The sequence below is a fragment of the Pygocentrus nattereri genome, chromosome 9, assembly GCF_015220715.1.
Source record: "Pygocentrus nattereri isolate fPygNat1 chromosome 9, fPygNat1.pri, whole genome shotgun sequence".
NCBI classification, from domain to species: domain Eukaryota; kingdom Metazoa; phylum Chordata; class Actinopteri; order Characiformes; family Serrasalmidae; genus Pygocentrus; species Pygocentrus nattereri.
This window is the reverse complement of record NC_051219.1, coordinates 18,259,383-18,273,232: the sequence shown is the minus strand read 5'-3', so window position 1 is coordinate 18,273,232 and position 13,850 is coordinate 18,259,383. Positions and strand designations below refer to the sequence as shown.

General features: G+C 38.7%; 1 long non-coding RNA gene across 1 annotated transcript; it reads right to left on the bottom strand.

Moving 5' to 3' along the window:
• Positions 1 to 226: 226 nt before the first annotated feature.
• LOC119264025 lies at positions 227 to 10,900 on the bottom strand. The gene is made up of 3 exons (XR_005130726.1): positions 10,811 to 10,900; positions 2,238 to 2,432; positions 227 to 411 (listed from the first exon to the last, which is right to left on the bottom strand). It is a non-coding gene; the product is annotated as an uncharacterized LOC119264025 (long non-coding RNA).
• Positions 10,901 to 13,850: the final 2,950 nt, after the last annotated feature.

Here is a 13,850-nt window from a genome sequence, read left to right as displayed (position 1 = left end):
GCGCTGTCCCATTCCAACACAGGAACACATGTCGGTCAGTGCTCCCAACAGGATGTAGCTCGAAGGACATATTGCGCCGAGCCGCACTGCAAAACCAGAGAGGCCTCATAAATCAGTAGTACAATCCTGACGTGCCACCCACACTATTCACGTTAAACAGACATACCATTGTTCTGCTGCAGATTTCCAAGCATTGACGTGCCCTCATTCTTCATTGGGTTGAGCAATGAACTCGTAATATTAGTCTGTGCTAGAATGTGCAGCATTCATGCAGTGGGATCTGTGACGCATATATGAAGAAATCTACAGAGAAAATATTAAACGGTCGCCATCTGCACATATATGCGCTACAGTAGAAGATCCGAAGGCGCTGCCAGTTGAGCATTTCTTGTCAGCGTTCTTGTATAATTTCTGTCACAAAAAGAAGATGCACATAAAGAATAGTTCAGTCAAAAATGCTAATGTCATTAACTGTATGACCATAAAGACCCCCTGATTAGCACAATCATTATCTTGGTACAGCCTTTTTCTGTCACAAGAAGAATATCTTTTATTTTGTGTTTCCTTATTGTTGCAGCATGGCTTTAAATGTGGTCAGTTTGAGATACATTAATAAATAGATAAGCCAAAAAAAAAAGCTAATGTTAGACTAGTCAACATGCTTGACTAGCCATTGACAAGCATGCCCGTTTTAGGTGGAATAGTTCAGATCTGAAAGGAAAAAGGAACTCTTTGTTACAACTTTGGTTACATATGGTCAGTGTGGGAAACTGTGAAAGTGGACATGTGATGTCTTTTTTAACAGAAAATCTACTATAGAATAATAGATAAGTTTGCAGAGAATGCGCATATGCATGTATATTTAGACTTGGTGTAATTGCATGTAGCTGTTACTGGCGATACAGTACTTTATGAGTCCAGGTTAAAATAGAGAAAGCAAAGTAAAGAGTAAAGTTTTAGCCATAAGGATAAAATCCAGTGGGGAAAAAGTGAATTTATGTCAGCTCCCTGTTAGAAAAACAGCTTTGACACTAATAAAATTAGCATATGTTGTGCTGTAGATGTTGGTATGTTGATCAATGGCAATGAAAGTTATGCCGATCATGAACAAACCAGCATATATTGTGTTTTGGATGCTGCTATGCTGGTCAGCTAAACCAGTACCAGAACAGCATAAACCAGCTTAGACCAGCATGGAATTAATGTTTTTCAGTAAAGCCTAACACAGTTATAGAGATGCTAGAGGACTTTACAAATCCAAAAAATAGAGGCTACTTACAAGATGACAGGTGCTACATGAAAAACCGATAATAAAATACGCAGATGTTAATACTGGAATATCCCATGCTTCATTTTTTATTGGTGTTAGTGCTAGTGCTAGGTCAAGATGACAAAAAGTACCACAGCTGATCTTTGTCTCCATTAGTAGATAATGCTGTATTACAGTGCTGGGAGTAAACAGAAGACAAAAAGTCAAAAGATGTTTTGGGTGGATGGAGGTTATGAAAGTTATTTAGCTTCTAAGAAAATCCTTTTATTTCAGAGCACAATTCATTGCATTTGTGGTTTGTGCTGTTTCTAGTGCATCCAGAAACAGCAAAGAAATCCACCAAACTGAAAGAATGTAGTGTCATGGCAGCTCAAAAAGCTCCTGGGTACGGTCATGCTACTCCTTTAACCACGGTGTCAATACTACTGCAAATTTGACCCTTTAGAGCGATTTAGATCACTGTCACATCAGACATCCAGCCTGAACTGTTCACGGTAATTTGCTTGCTTTACTTAGGCTGGTTGGCTGAAATGGCTTGATAAACTCATTTTGAAGTGCACAGTAAATATTCTCACTAAACTGATATATTTTTCAGATGCTAAATTATGTACATTGATGAGATATCGGATGAAAATCAGATGAAGTGGCGGTATAAATACCAGAAGCACACTAAGGAATGCATTTGTTGACATAAAAAGCTAACCGCCTTCATTTTACTTTCATAGATGTGTAGTCTTATTAAAAACTGACATTCAGTCAGTTTGATGGTTAACTCTTTCCTTCAAGATCCCTCATCACAGGGTGAGAATCAAGTGTGTCATCCTACTCGCTGTCATCTACTGTCAAAACATGCCATGGCTTGTCACAACAGTGCACAGGCTCAGTGACAGGCCATATCAAGTGCAGAGTTATTGTATTAAGCCCAACACAACAGCCGCACCTGTAGGCTGTGCTGCTACAAACGTACCTACATTCTCCTGCCAAGGTGTACGATGTGCTGTAGTAGAGTTTTCAGTATTCAAAGAGGAGGATCTATGTAGTCCGCGGTTTCTGTTTGAAAAGCCCTCTTGGCCTTTCAGTTGTAGGGGAACGGACGAGCACACACATAGCATTCCCGCTATTCCCTCCAAACTGCCATCAGAAAGAGCCAGCATGACAGCTCCTAGTCCAGAGAGAGAGAGAGAGAGAGAGAGAGAGAGGGAGAGAGAGAGAAAGAAGGAGAAAGACAGAGAGAGGGCGGCATAAATCCTTTGTCCTATATAAAAAGAAATACTATCCATGTCAAGGAAAGGTGGGATGCCCTAAAATGAATGATAACAGACTCATTAAAAATAACGGCCGCCTAAATGATAAATGACCTGCCTCCCGAGAAGAGCAGCGCGAGGCGGCCTCTACAAATTAAGACCGCAGTGCTCTGTTAAAGGTGTTATTTCCCCTGCCCCTCCACCACCAAAATATCAAGCAGCCACGCCATTATTTCCCCTTTATTACCGCCCAGCCACCGAGCCCATGGAGATTTAAGGGTAGCCCCTACATTATCAGCCTCTGTTATTTTGTTAATTATCCTGATCCCTGATTTATGTGGCATTGAGGCTTAATTAAAAAGTGGAATTACATCAAATTGTATGGCTTTTATATGGGAGCGAGCTTCATTTCTGAGTAATGTGTTTATGGAAAGGAGTATTCATTCGGTTGTAGAGGTAATGAGAATTACCCTAGTGGGCCGACCATGCCATATGGATCAAAACAAAAGGCATGTGGAACAAGGGTTTACATGTTCATTTTGTAAATGTACATAAGTAGCGGGCACAGCGAGCAAATAATTACTTGAGGAATTAAACAGTGCAGTTTATGTGGGGAAGCAAATGTTACACTATAAAAAATTCACTGGAAAATGTGCAGTAACTTACTGGCTATGAATTGCAGTACTTTCAGATTAATTTGCTGTATTATATTAACCGTAAATGACAGGAAAACAACAGTATATTGTGACTTCACAGCCCCATGGACCACAAGATTACAACAGGTCAACTGTAAAAGTAACTCAGTAGCCAGTAATTTATTGTAAATTATATGAAAATATGAAAAAAAAATCTTTACATTTTACCAGACCAATAAATATGCTAATTAAAAAAAACATGAATCATATTTATTCACCATGTTTGGCACTGCATATGCAGAATCTCTCAAATACTGCACATGAAATTCACATCTTGCAATATCAATGAACAATAACATTTTTCTTAACAGCTCAGTATTTCACAATTTAAACAATCAAAAATAACAACAAAAATGGAGTGCAAAACTTCGTAAAAAATGTCCAGATCATCAAAATAAAAACATTTTATTAAAATGTTATATTAAGTTGTGCAGCTCAGCGTTAGTCTCACAGTACTTTGTCAAGTTTCTACAGAAAATATCTTACAATAAGTTGATTTCACAATAAAACATCACTTTCCTGATAAAATGAAAGCCCTCACCATCATAACCATCATAAATGAATTCAAATTGTTGGCAGCCAGGATATAAGCCAACTAATGTGTTTTTCCTAGAAAATCATTTTCATTGTAGGCTCTTTGAGAAGATGGGATGGGTACTGAACTACATGTTCACACCAACAAGTGACCCAGATGCTGTGGCCACACGTATGGATATCTATAGTAAGCTAAGCAAGACACACCCATTGGGATCTTGTCAGTTCCATTCAGATTGGCTATCCACACATCCGTGAGCACACACTTCCATACAGCAGGTTTCAGAAACCTTTCAGGTGTAGATACATGAGTGAAAATAAGTACAGATACCCTACAGAGAACACACTTCTGTACATTATAATGCACAATTACTGTTGTTTACTAAATTTAAATGTGCCATGGAACGGAAAACCACACAAACTGGCATAAATAAAGAACGAGTGTTCAGTACATGGACTTACCATGAACCTCAAGCACTGTTGTCTCCTCCTTTACATACAAATCCCACATTTGGAAAAAGGTGGTACAATAGGCCAATAGCAGAATCTTAAACTGTTATGTAATAGTCTTAAGTCATTAATATTTATGCCCCCAATCTTTACATCCTCCAGCCTACATTTAACGCATGAACATATTAACGCAATGAAGGTGGCAGCCTATGTGTAGAACTGTACGTTCCAGGCTGTGCAGGGGATGTTGGAACCAAACTATCAACAGGCTTGGTTGATGTTCATCTTAAAAGAGGATGAAGTTGGCTTCCTGTTCACCAGCTTTTTAATCAAATGCTCTGCTCCACCTTAAATATTATAATTTGTACAGGCACCAATATGCAGCTGTGGCACCAGTTAAGGTGGAACGGAAAATTTGCAAAACAAGCTGGAGAACAAAAACGCCAACTTCAGCTCCCAAATCTTTAACAGGATCTCAGACAACTTTAATTCACAGTTCTTAGTTTTCTCTGCACATTGCCCTATAAATAGTGTCTCAAACTTTGTCTCACACTGACACTGAAGAGACAGAAGGGCAGTTCCAACTTTATTCGCATCAAAACACCAACCACAACCATGCTGTTTGATTTAATCCGCTATTTAACAGTTGAAGCTGGATCATCTTGAATTGAAAGTTTCATAGTGAGCTAGCAATCTTAATTTACTTTGCGTTGTTAAGATCCATAGCACGTAGCTAGTATAGGTAACTTTAGCTACTAGCATGCTCAAGGTAACTAACATATCTAAGTAAATAGTATAACAACTTTGCTTATTTATACAGAGGTTTTATGTTCCCACCTGTGCCAATTTCAACATGTGAACCTTTGCGGTACCTCACTGTAAACCAGCAAATCGGACCAGAGCTCATAAACTTATTCATGAGCCCACCAGAAAAAGAGAAAACAGCTTGATTAATTCTAGTGCCTAATCATAGGGCTGTAAATGGGCACTTTTTCGCCTTGACTGAAGTCACATACCTTTTATGTAGATGTCAGAGAGCAATTTAAAATACTGAATGAATGCATAGCATGGCACCTTTGACATATTGGGGAAAAGTGAAACATAAAATGTGGCCTGTGAAAAAGTGATGGCACATTTTATATTTTGTGTTATACGTGACAAATACGTTGTGCACTAAAATTTGCAGAAAAAAGCAGAGAGCATGCTTTAGTCAGAAAAACAACAAAACTTGTAAATTGACCAGGGATGTTCAAACGTTTGCATACATCTGTACAGTCACTGGACTGAGAGTTTTCTTTTAAGTTTACAGCATCACATTTATCACTGTTATTAAAGACTAACACTTTACTGTACTCTGCTACATAACACTGACATGTTATACTATAAACATGTCATAGAAGACCTCAATTTTGTTTAGTAATACAGTAGTGTTATGGTTCCATTACCAGTAGTTGTCATGATATATACTGTGATGTTTGATGTCATGATAGCTTATATCATATGCTAATTTTTGCACTGTTGTCACAACAAATATTATGACAAATGTCATAATAAATAATAGTAACAGCAACATGACACTGTTTTACTTCCTGAAATAATCTGTCATGACAACTCATACAAGCATCAGACATCTGCTGTGACACATTAATGGCATAGTTATGTCAGTGTTATGTAGCAGAGTTTAAGTAAAGTGTTACCATTTTTTGAAGCTCCTAATTGAGGCATCATTTTCTGATGTGCTTATCAGTTTCTTTACTACAGGTCTGTTTTTCTTGTAGCCCTGTTTTGAGAATTGCTTGCCGCCTGGCTATTTTGCTTGTCAGGTGGTTGAAATGCATCTCTGACAACAGGTAGAAGTTTGGCTAGCGAGACTGTGGCTTTGCTGACCTGTCTGGGCATGCCAATTTATAGAATTCTTCCTAATCTTACTGTAAATAAATACATAGAGGTAGTACAGAATACAGTTAGTCATATCCCTTACTCCTCACAAAATGGCCAAACAGTGACATGGAGAGGTCGCCACTTATTTCAGCATCTGGAACTTCACATATAGCTCTGGTCTCTGTTTGACCCCAATTGAGGCTAGTTTTGGAGATTCTAACACCATCCATGACAAAGCAGAGGACAGACTAATCCTTTCAATGTTTCTGAAAAAGTTCTAGCTGCTCGGACACAGCACTGCTGTCATCTTAGTGCCATCCCAACACCAGAGATAACAGCGATTGATCAGTGAGTTCATGTAAACTTGCAGGGTTTGCAAAAATCAAATCAGAAAGTAAATAAAATAATGTTGCATCTTTACAGTCCAAGCTTCATTTTATGTGTGTGCTTTGCACCTGTTTTGTGTCTTGTTTTGTGTCATGATTTGTGTCATGATTTGTTCTTCCCATTTCACACTTTAATTCATATGTTACTGACCACATTGTCCCCTAGATTGTCTGCGCAGTCATAACAGTGTGCAAGATATCATCACTTGTTGATTAATTAATTGAAATGTAGTAATTGTGTTACTACTTTAAATTATTCAGTAACTATTATTAAACTACTATGTAAGTGCAGTGCCACTTGCACCTAATAAGTGATATAAGCACTTGCTTAGGCTCCGGTGGCCTTCTGGTTATTACTGTGCCATTACATTGTCTAACTTGCTGGAGTGAGGGGGAAAAAGCAACTAGTCAATCTTGTCTCAACTAAGAATCGAGGCCTTTAGCTGAAAAAATGCAAAAGAGAAGATGAAGAGAAATGGCTTAAGTATACATAATTATTTTGTGGTGTTATGCTATTTCCTTTGGCTTGTAGTTGCACAGTAAGAGGTTGTAAATCAGTGGTCTGTGTAATGCGGTGTAATAACTTTTCAGCTTAACAAATCTTTCGGCTTCACAAAACTTAAACTTGCAGTTAAAGTGTTTTGCAAGAGCTGTAACAGCGTTCTCTTGTAATCCAGTTTTCGCTACTCAGGCTGTGATTAATTCTCATGTGCGTGCACAAGAAAGTGTGACGTTTATGATGAGCAGCCAGTTATGTGACACATGAGGAGGAGTCGAAAAAGCAAAATCATACTACCTGAAAGTATAAAGTAAAGCTGCCGTCACTGCCAGCAGGGTTAGACCGAACTAAGCTAAAAGTTGGCTGGGTAAGCAAGAAATACTGCGTGGTGAGGCAGAGCTCTGGATCCAGAATGCTGAGAAGGTTGTCTGTGATTTAAATTATTGTTAAAATGTATTAGGTCTTTACTGGAACTTATTTGTTAAAACTAAACAACCATACAATATTCAGCAATGCACAATTATCTAGTTATAAATGATATAATTTAGACAGCTTGTCTTTGTTCATTTTTACTGTGCATCAGCAAGCAAGATTTGAGGCCCTCAAAAATTCCACCAAAAAAGCTAGAGCCTTTAAAAACAAATAATTGTAAAAATTGCTTGAGTTCTGGAATCTAAACTTCAAAACACAGGCCAAGGCCATTAAGAATAGCTTCACTGTAAATGTTTACCTGCAGGGTGTGAACAAGTCTCGCCTTGATGGGCAGCAGAGGATCAGAAATGTATGTTTGTCTAGCAGGGGAACGGCAGGGCAGACAGCACAGCACTCGTTTCGGACTCCTGAACTGATAGATGTCAAGCCCAGAGGATGAGAAGTGAGAGGCTCTTGTTCATTCTTTCTCTCTCTCTCTCTCTCTCTCTCTCTCTCTCTCTCTCTCTCTCTCTCTCTTTCTGTGTAAACAGGGGCATTCCTCTTCCATGAGCATATTAACTGGCACAGACCAGCTTTGTCAGAGCTTTTAAAGATTTGTGAAATGTGCGGAGCTTGAGTGCGGCCTGGCGTGGCATGATCCAGGCTGAGCTTGCTTTATTTTGCTGTCTTTCGTCTGAATGTTCTTGCCTGAACTGATGGACAAACCGTAACAGCGAGACATGTCACGGCTAGAGGTTTTGATGATGTTGAGACATTAGTTTCCATCTTTCCATTAAAACCGTAACAGGTGCTCCACTGTCACATTTACCATGGTCCAAAAGTCATGCTACCCATTGTAACCCTTTGTAATGGCTGCATAAAGTGTTTATACGGTTCTTCTTAGATGTTTGTCTTAGAGAAATCAGAACGTGTTGTGTGTTCTGTTTGTAATCTCCCTTTCTCTAAACCAGTTTTCTAGACATATATTGTCCAAGACTAAGTAGAATTTTAAATGGTAAAGTCTTGAAAACATGTGTAAAGCTAACTTCTGACTACTCTGTCAGTTGAAAGCAGTGTTGGAGGTAACAAAGTAATATTATGTAATATATCTGTTTCCTGTAGTGTGACACATTACCATTTTAATTCTTGTAGTCACATTACAATTACTGACCATCAGAATATTGTTAGCTGGCATAGGCCTTTAAGAAAACAAAATAAATGACATGCAAAGCAAATTATAAATGATCTCAGGTTGGCAGCTACCAGAGGTGGGAACAAGTCACTAAGTTGCAAGTTACAAGTAAGTCCCAAGCCCCGAGTCAAGTCCCAAGTCAAAATAGTTGAGTCTCAATTCAAGCCCAGGTCAGTGATGGCAAGCATCAAGTTTAGTCTCAAGTCAATGGTCTTAATCATCAAGTCCTAAACAAGTCAGTTTGCATTCTTCAGCTAATTTAAAGCCATAATGCTGAGTATTGGTAACAGAACTGTAGCCTTTAAATTATAGCAAGTTATTATTGTATAGCTGTATATTAATTCATTATTATTATTATTATTATTATTATTATTATTATTTCTACCCTTCAAACTAAAATACAAAATCCATGGTATACAGATAACCATGAGAAGCATACTGTATACACAAAGAGTAGCGACTACTGAACTTAATTTAAAAAATAAAAAAACTTATATTTGAATACATTTTTGATGATTTTTGGGAACATCAGATTAAAATAAAACAAAAACTAGTTCAGCCAACTAAAAAACAACCACCTTTTTTAATTGACCAAAATAAGTGAACCAAACAAAGTTTACACAAAAGACAGCAAAATGATGGTGAATGTATGAAGCTGACGTTGACTGTTTTTGCCAGCAGCCTCGCAATCGAATTTTCTGTTTCCACCATAAATAGTGCATCAGTTACATTCCGGCGCCATCTGTGCTATTTAACATGGAACAGAAAATTCCAATACAAAGCTGGCGAATACAAGCTTTAGCCTCATGGAGAATGTTACGCCTATTTTACCTGCAGTAGTTGTTAAAATTGATCAACCAGAGAGACCTGTGTTTCTTTTGTTTCGCTATCATGAGGAAAATGGTCAGCTCACCTGGTAAGTTCCTCCAGTAAGACTGGAGTGGAAGTACTGAGCGAGGGCTTATTGATGCTGTTGATGCTTTGTGTTTCCAGCTTATGGAGGTGAATTTTAACTCTAAACGCTTTGCTTGTCTTTTGAAATAGATTGAGCATAAGCACAAAAACAGACACCTGACAGTGTTGCTGTTTATTGAGTTTACGCAGGAAAAAAATCTACTGTGTACAGTCCCATCTCCAGTCAGACTCTCCTCGTGTCCCAAGTCTCGATTTTCTTGACTTGAGTATGAAGTCATTGAATTCATGACTCGAGTCGGACTCGAGTCCAAGTCATATGACTCATGTCCACACCTCTGGGAGGTACTAAGTATAAGTAGCCAAAAAGACAGATGATCAGCCCATTTGGCAACTTTAGGCTTTTAATCTCAATACATAACATCAATCCCAGTGCTTAAAATCAATTCAAATATTTAAAAGTTTTCATATTCAGAATACATTTACATATTTGCATATTGATAAGGCACATGGGAAAAACTCTGCTGGTGTATTTATTATTTAATTAACACACTGTTTCTCACTGTTACTGGTTGGCTGTTTTCTTAAAATAATTCTTCTGCTTAAATGTTTCCTCAAATGTTTACTTAGAAATTACAAAATTCTCAATGTTATAACATTGACTCTCTTTGCCTGCTTCAGTCCACTTCTGCTCCAACAATTCCACTGCTTTCTCATGAACTAAGCAAACAATTCACCATATCTGTCACGATTGGCCCCTCCCAGTCCTCCATGTGATTTTATTTACCTCTGGTCTTGTCCATGTGCTTCCTTTTTTTATTCTTCCCTGTTCTGCCCCCTTGTTTCTAGACTCTGCCCTTGATTGTTTTCACCTGTGTCTTGTTAACCTTCGGTGTTCTTGTATTTAAGCCCTGTTTTCCCTTGTTAGTTGCTGGTCTTTGTATAGTATTGTATCTGTTAGCCTCTGTTAAATTGTCCATCTTGGCTCTTTGACCCTGGACTGTTTAGACCCTAATTATGGACATTTTAATCCAAAATGTACACTGGTTGCATGTGGTTTGCATAATTTTAGCTGGTGGCTATTTGCTTCCATTATTTGCTAGCTACATTAGCATTGTAGCTCCAGTAGAAAACTAGACAAGCAAACTTTAGACACCAAACCTGTCTTTGCAAATCAGCTACATTTGCGTTAAGGGCAAATTTTAGGCCAAAACATTGCTCTAAGATCGTAATAGTTGCTATAATGAGGTTGTAAAGTGTACAGGCCCATGTACAGCCCTCACAGTTTACAGGGTTAATCTGTATCTGGAAGATAATGAATTTGTTTTCAGCTTACTCTGAGCAAAAGTGTTAGAGTAGAGCAGGTAGGTCTACGGTGTCCTTCAGAAGCCAGCACTTCGTCCCAGCCTGCAGATATAGGCAAGAGTAGATGGAGAGAAATCTCTTAAAGTAGGTCAGTCCTCTCTCTCTCCTGGGTCAAACACGCCTCCGTATCTAGGCTGTGTTGCAGCAGACATGATAATGTCAGTTGTGACAGTGCAGGGCTGCTGCAGACTGGAGCTGTGCTAATGTGGAGCAGCGGGGTCCACACGGCCAGAGTTCAGGAGGACTGCTCCACAACTGTGGACCAGCATAGGGATTAGAGGTTTATATCACGCCCTGTCAGAGCTGCAGGCCAGAATGTCACACAAAAGCTGTGTTTAATAGACTTTGTAGCTGTTATTATATATATATATATATATATATATATATATATATATATATATATATATTCATATGCAAAGGTTTGGGCACCCATGGTCAAATTTTTTGTTGATGTTCTAAATGAAAATAGTTACACATCAGAAACAGAGAACACGTATATTAAAAAAACACATTTAATAGTTTGTTTTATAAACTCATAAATAAAATGTGCACAAAAATTGGCAGAAAAAATTGCATATTTAAATGCATTCCTTGTAGAGGATGTGTGCCTTGAAAATCAACAAAACATAGAATTTGACCAGAAGTTTTTACATTTTTGCACAAACTGTGCATACATTGGGTATATGCAACACTGTGTACATTAAATATTTATTTGCTGAGCAAAACAATAGCATTCATGCAATAAATAATAAATGCTGGTGATGGAATTTAACAAATCCATGTGATGGCTGATGGCATTTAGGAGACATCTGGAACTCAACAGTGTTATAACTGGCTCACAAGATATCAGATCATATTAGACAAATTCTTGTTACAATTTACTGTATTTATGTTTATTGCATCTATTGTAATGATATATGTTTTAGTAGGAAGAAACACTAGCAGAATAAATGGTTATAAATAATTACACACACACACGCACACATGCATACATATGGACCATTCTGCTGAATTAGTCCAAACTGCAGTCCAACAGTAAAAAAAAAATCATATCATCTTATCATATCTTTTCATAGGACAACACTTGGATATAACTTAAAGTAGTCGGTGTGCAGCTTGTAAAGCAGTACAGGTTTACTGTCCTCTGAAAGTAACACACAGACATTAATGTCTAAATAGCTGGCAACATAACTGAGTACACCTCACAGTGAGCATGTCCAAATTGTGCCCAATTGTGTCGTTGTCCCCCACTGGTGTCATGTGACTTGTTAGAATTACAATGTTCCAGGAGTGAATGGGGAGCAGGGCTGTTAAATTTGGTGTTTTGGGTACAATTCTCTCATACTGGCCACCTCATGGCAAAGAATAGAATTGTTGCTCTCCACAAAGATGGCCTATTCTAAAAATAGACTGCTAACACCCTGAAACAGCTATAGCAGAGTGGCCAAGGTCATACAGGACAGGCTCCACTCCGAACAGGTCTTGCCAGGGTAGACCAAAGAAGTTGTGTGCATGTGTTCAGCGTCATATCCAGAGGTTGGCTTCAAAATATAGAGACATGAGTGCAGCCAGCTTTGCTGCAGAGGTTGAAGAAGAGGGAGTTCAGTCTATCAGTGCTCAGACCATACACCGCACAATGCATCAACTCGGTTTGCATGGCCGTCATCCCAGAAGGAAGCCTCTTCTGAAGCTGATGCACAAAAAAGCCAGGAAGCAGTTTGCTGAAGACAAGCAGCCCAAGAACATTGATTACTGGAATCATGTCCTGTGGTCTGACGAGACCAAGATAAACTTGTTTGGCTCAGATGGTGTCCGGCATGTGTGGTGGCGCCCTGGTGAGGAGTACCAAAACAACTGTCTCTTGCCTACAGTGAAGCATGGCCTGGAGCTGCATGAACTACGGTTCATTGAGGGAAACATAAATTCCACCATGTACTGTGACATTCGGAAGCAGAGCATGATCCCCTCACTTTGGAAACTGCACTGCATGGCAGTTTTTCAACAAAACAACAACCCCAAACACAACTCCAAGATTACAACTGCCTTGCTGAAGGTAAAGGTGGTGGACTGGCCAAGTATGTCTCCAGACCTGAACCCAATTGACCACCTGTGGGGCATCCTCAAGCAGAAGGAGGAGGAGTGCAAGGTGTCTGACATCCACCAGCGCTGTGATGTCATCATGGAGGAGTGGAAGAGGATTCCAGTAGCAACCTGTGCATCTCTGGTGAATTCCACGCCAAAGAGGGTTAAGGCAGTGCTAGATAATAATGGTGGTCACCCAGAATACTGACACTTTGAGCACAATTTGGACATGTTCACTGTGAGGTGGACTCACTTGTGTTGCCAGCTATTTAGACATTAATGGCTGTGTGTCGAGTTCTTTTCAGAGGACACTAAATCTGGACTACTATACAAGCTGCACTCCGACTACTTTAAGTTATATCCAAGTTTCATTTCTATACTTCTATACAAAATCATCATTAATAGGGTACTTTGTATTGGATGACGGTGATCCCAACCCTAACTACTATTTCAACTTCTGAAAATAATACTACTAATAATATATTTTTCATTGTTTTAAAGAGCTTTCAGTGTATCAAGAGTTTAATTTTTAAATTAAAAACCTTGGTGAAACGCTGTTTTCATGTCACTGTTAAAGCACAAAGATGTTTAATTCAAAGGCAGAGCCTTATTTTGGCCACAGCCCTGCATTTGTGCAAGTGAAACTGCATCACTGTCTCTCATTGCCACATTATGATTCCTTGGTTTTGTAGTAGTTGTGTTCTAAAACCTGGAAATCAGTGTTTACATACTTTATGCAACTAAACTTTTTGTGTTTTAATGAAAGATATGATTTCCTGTGTGTACAAGGGTTCAAAGGCATGTTTGCTTTGTGTGTGTGTGTGTGTGTGTGTGTGTGTGTGTGTGTGTGTGTGTGTGTGTGTGTGTGTGTGTGTGTGTGAGAGAGAGACAATTTGAAAATGCCTGTTTTCCTTTACATTGTGTGTTAA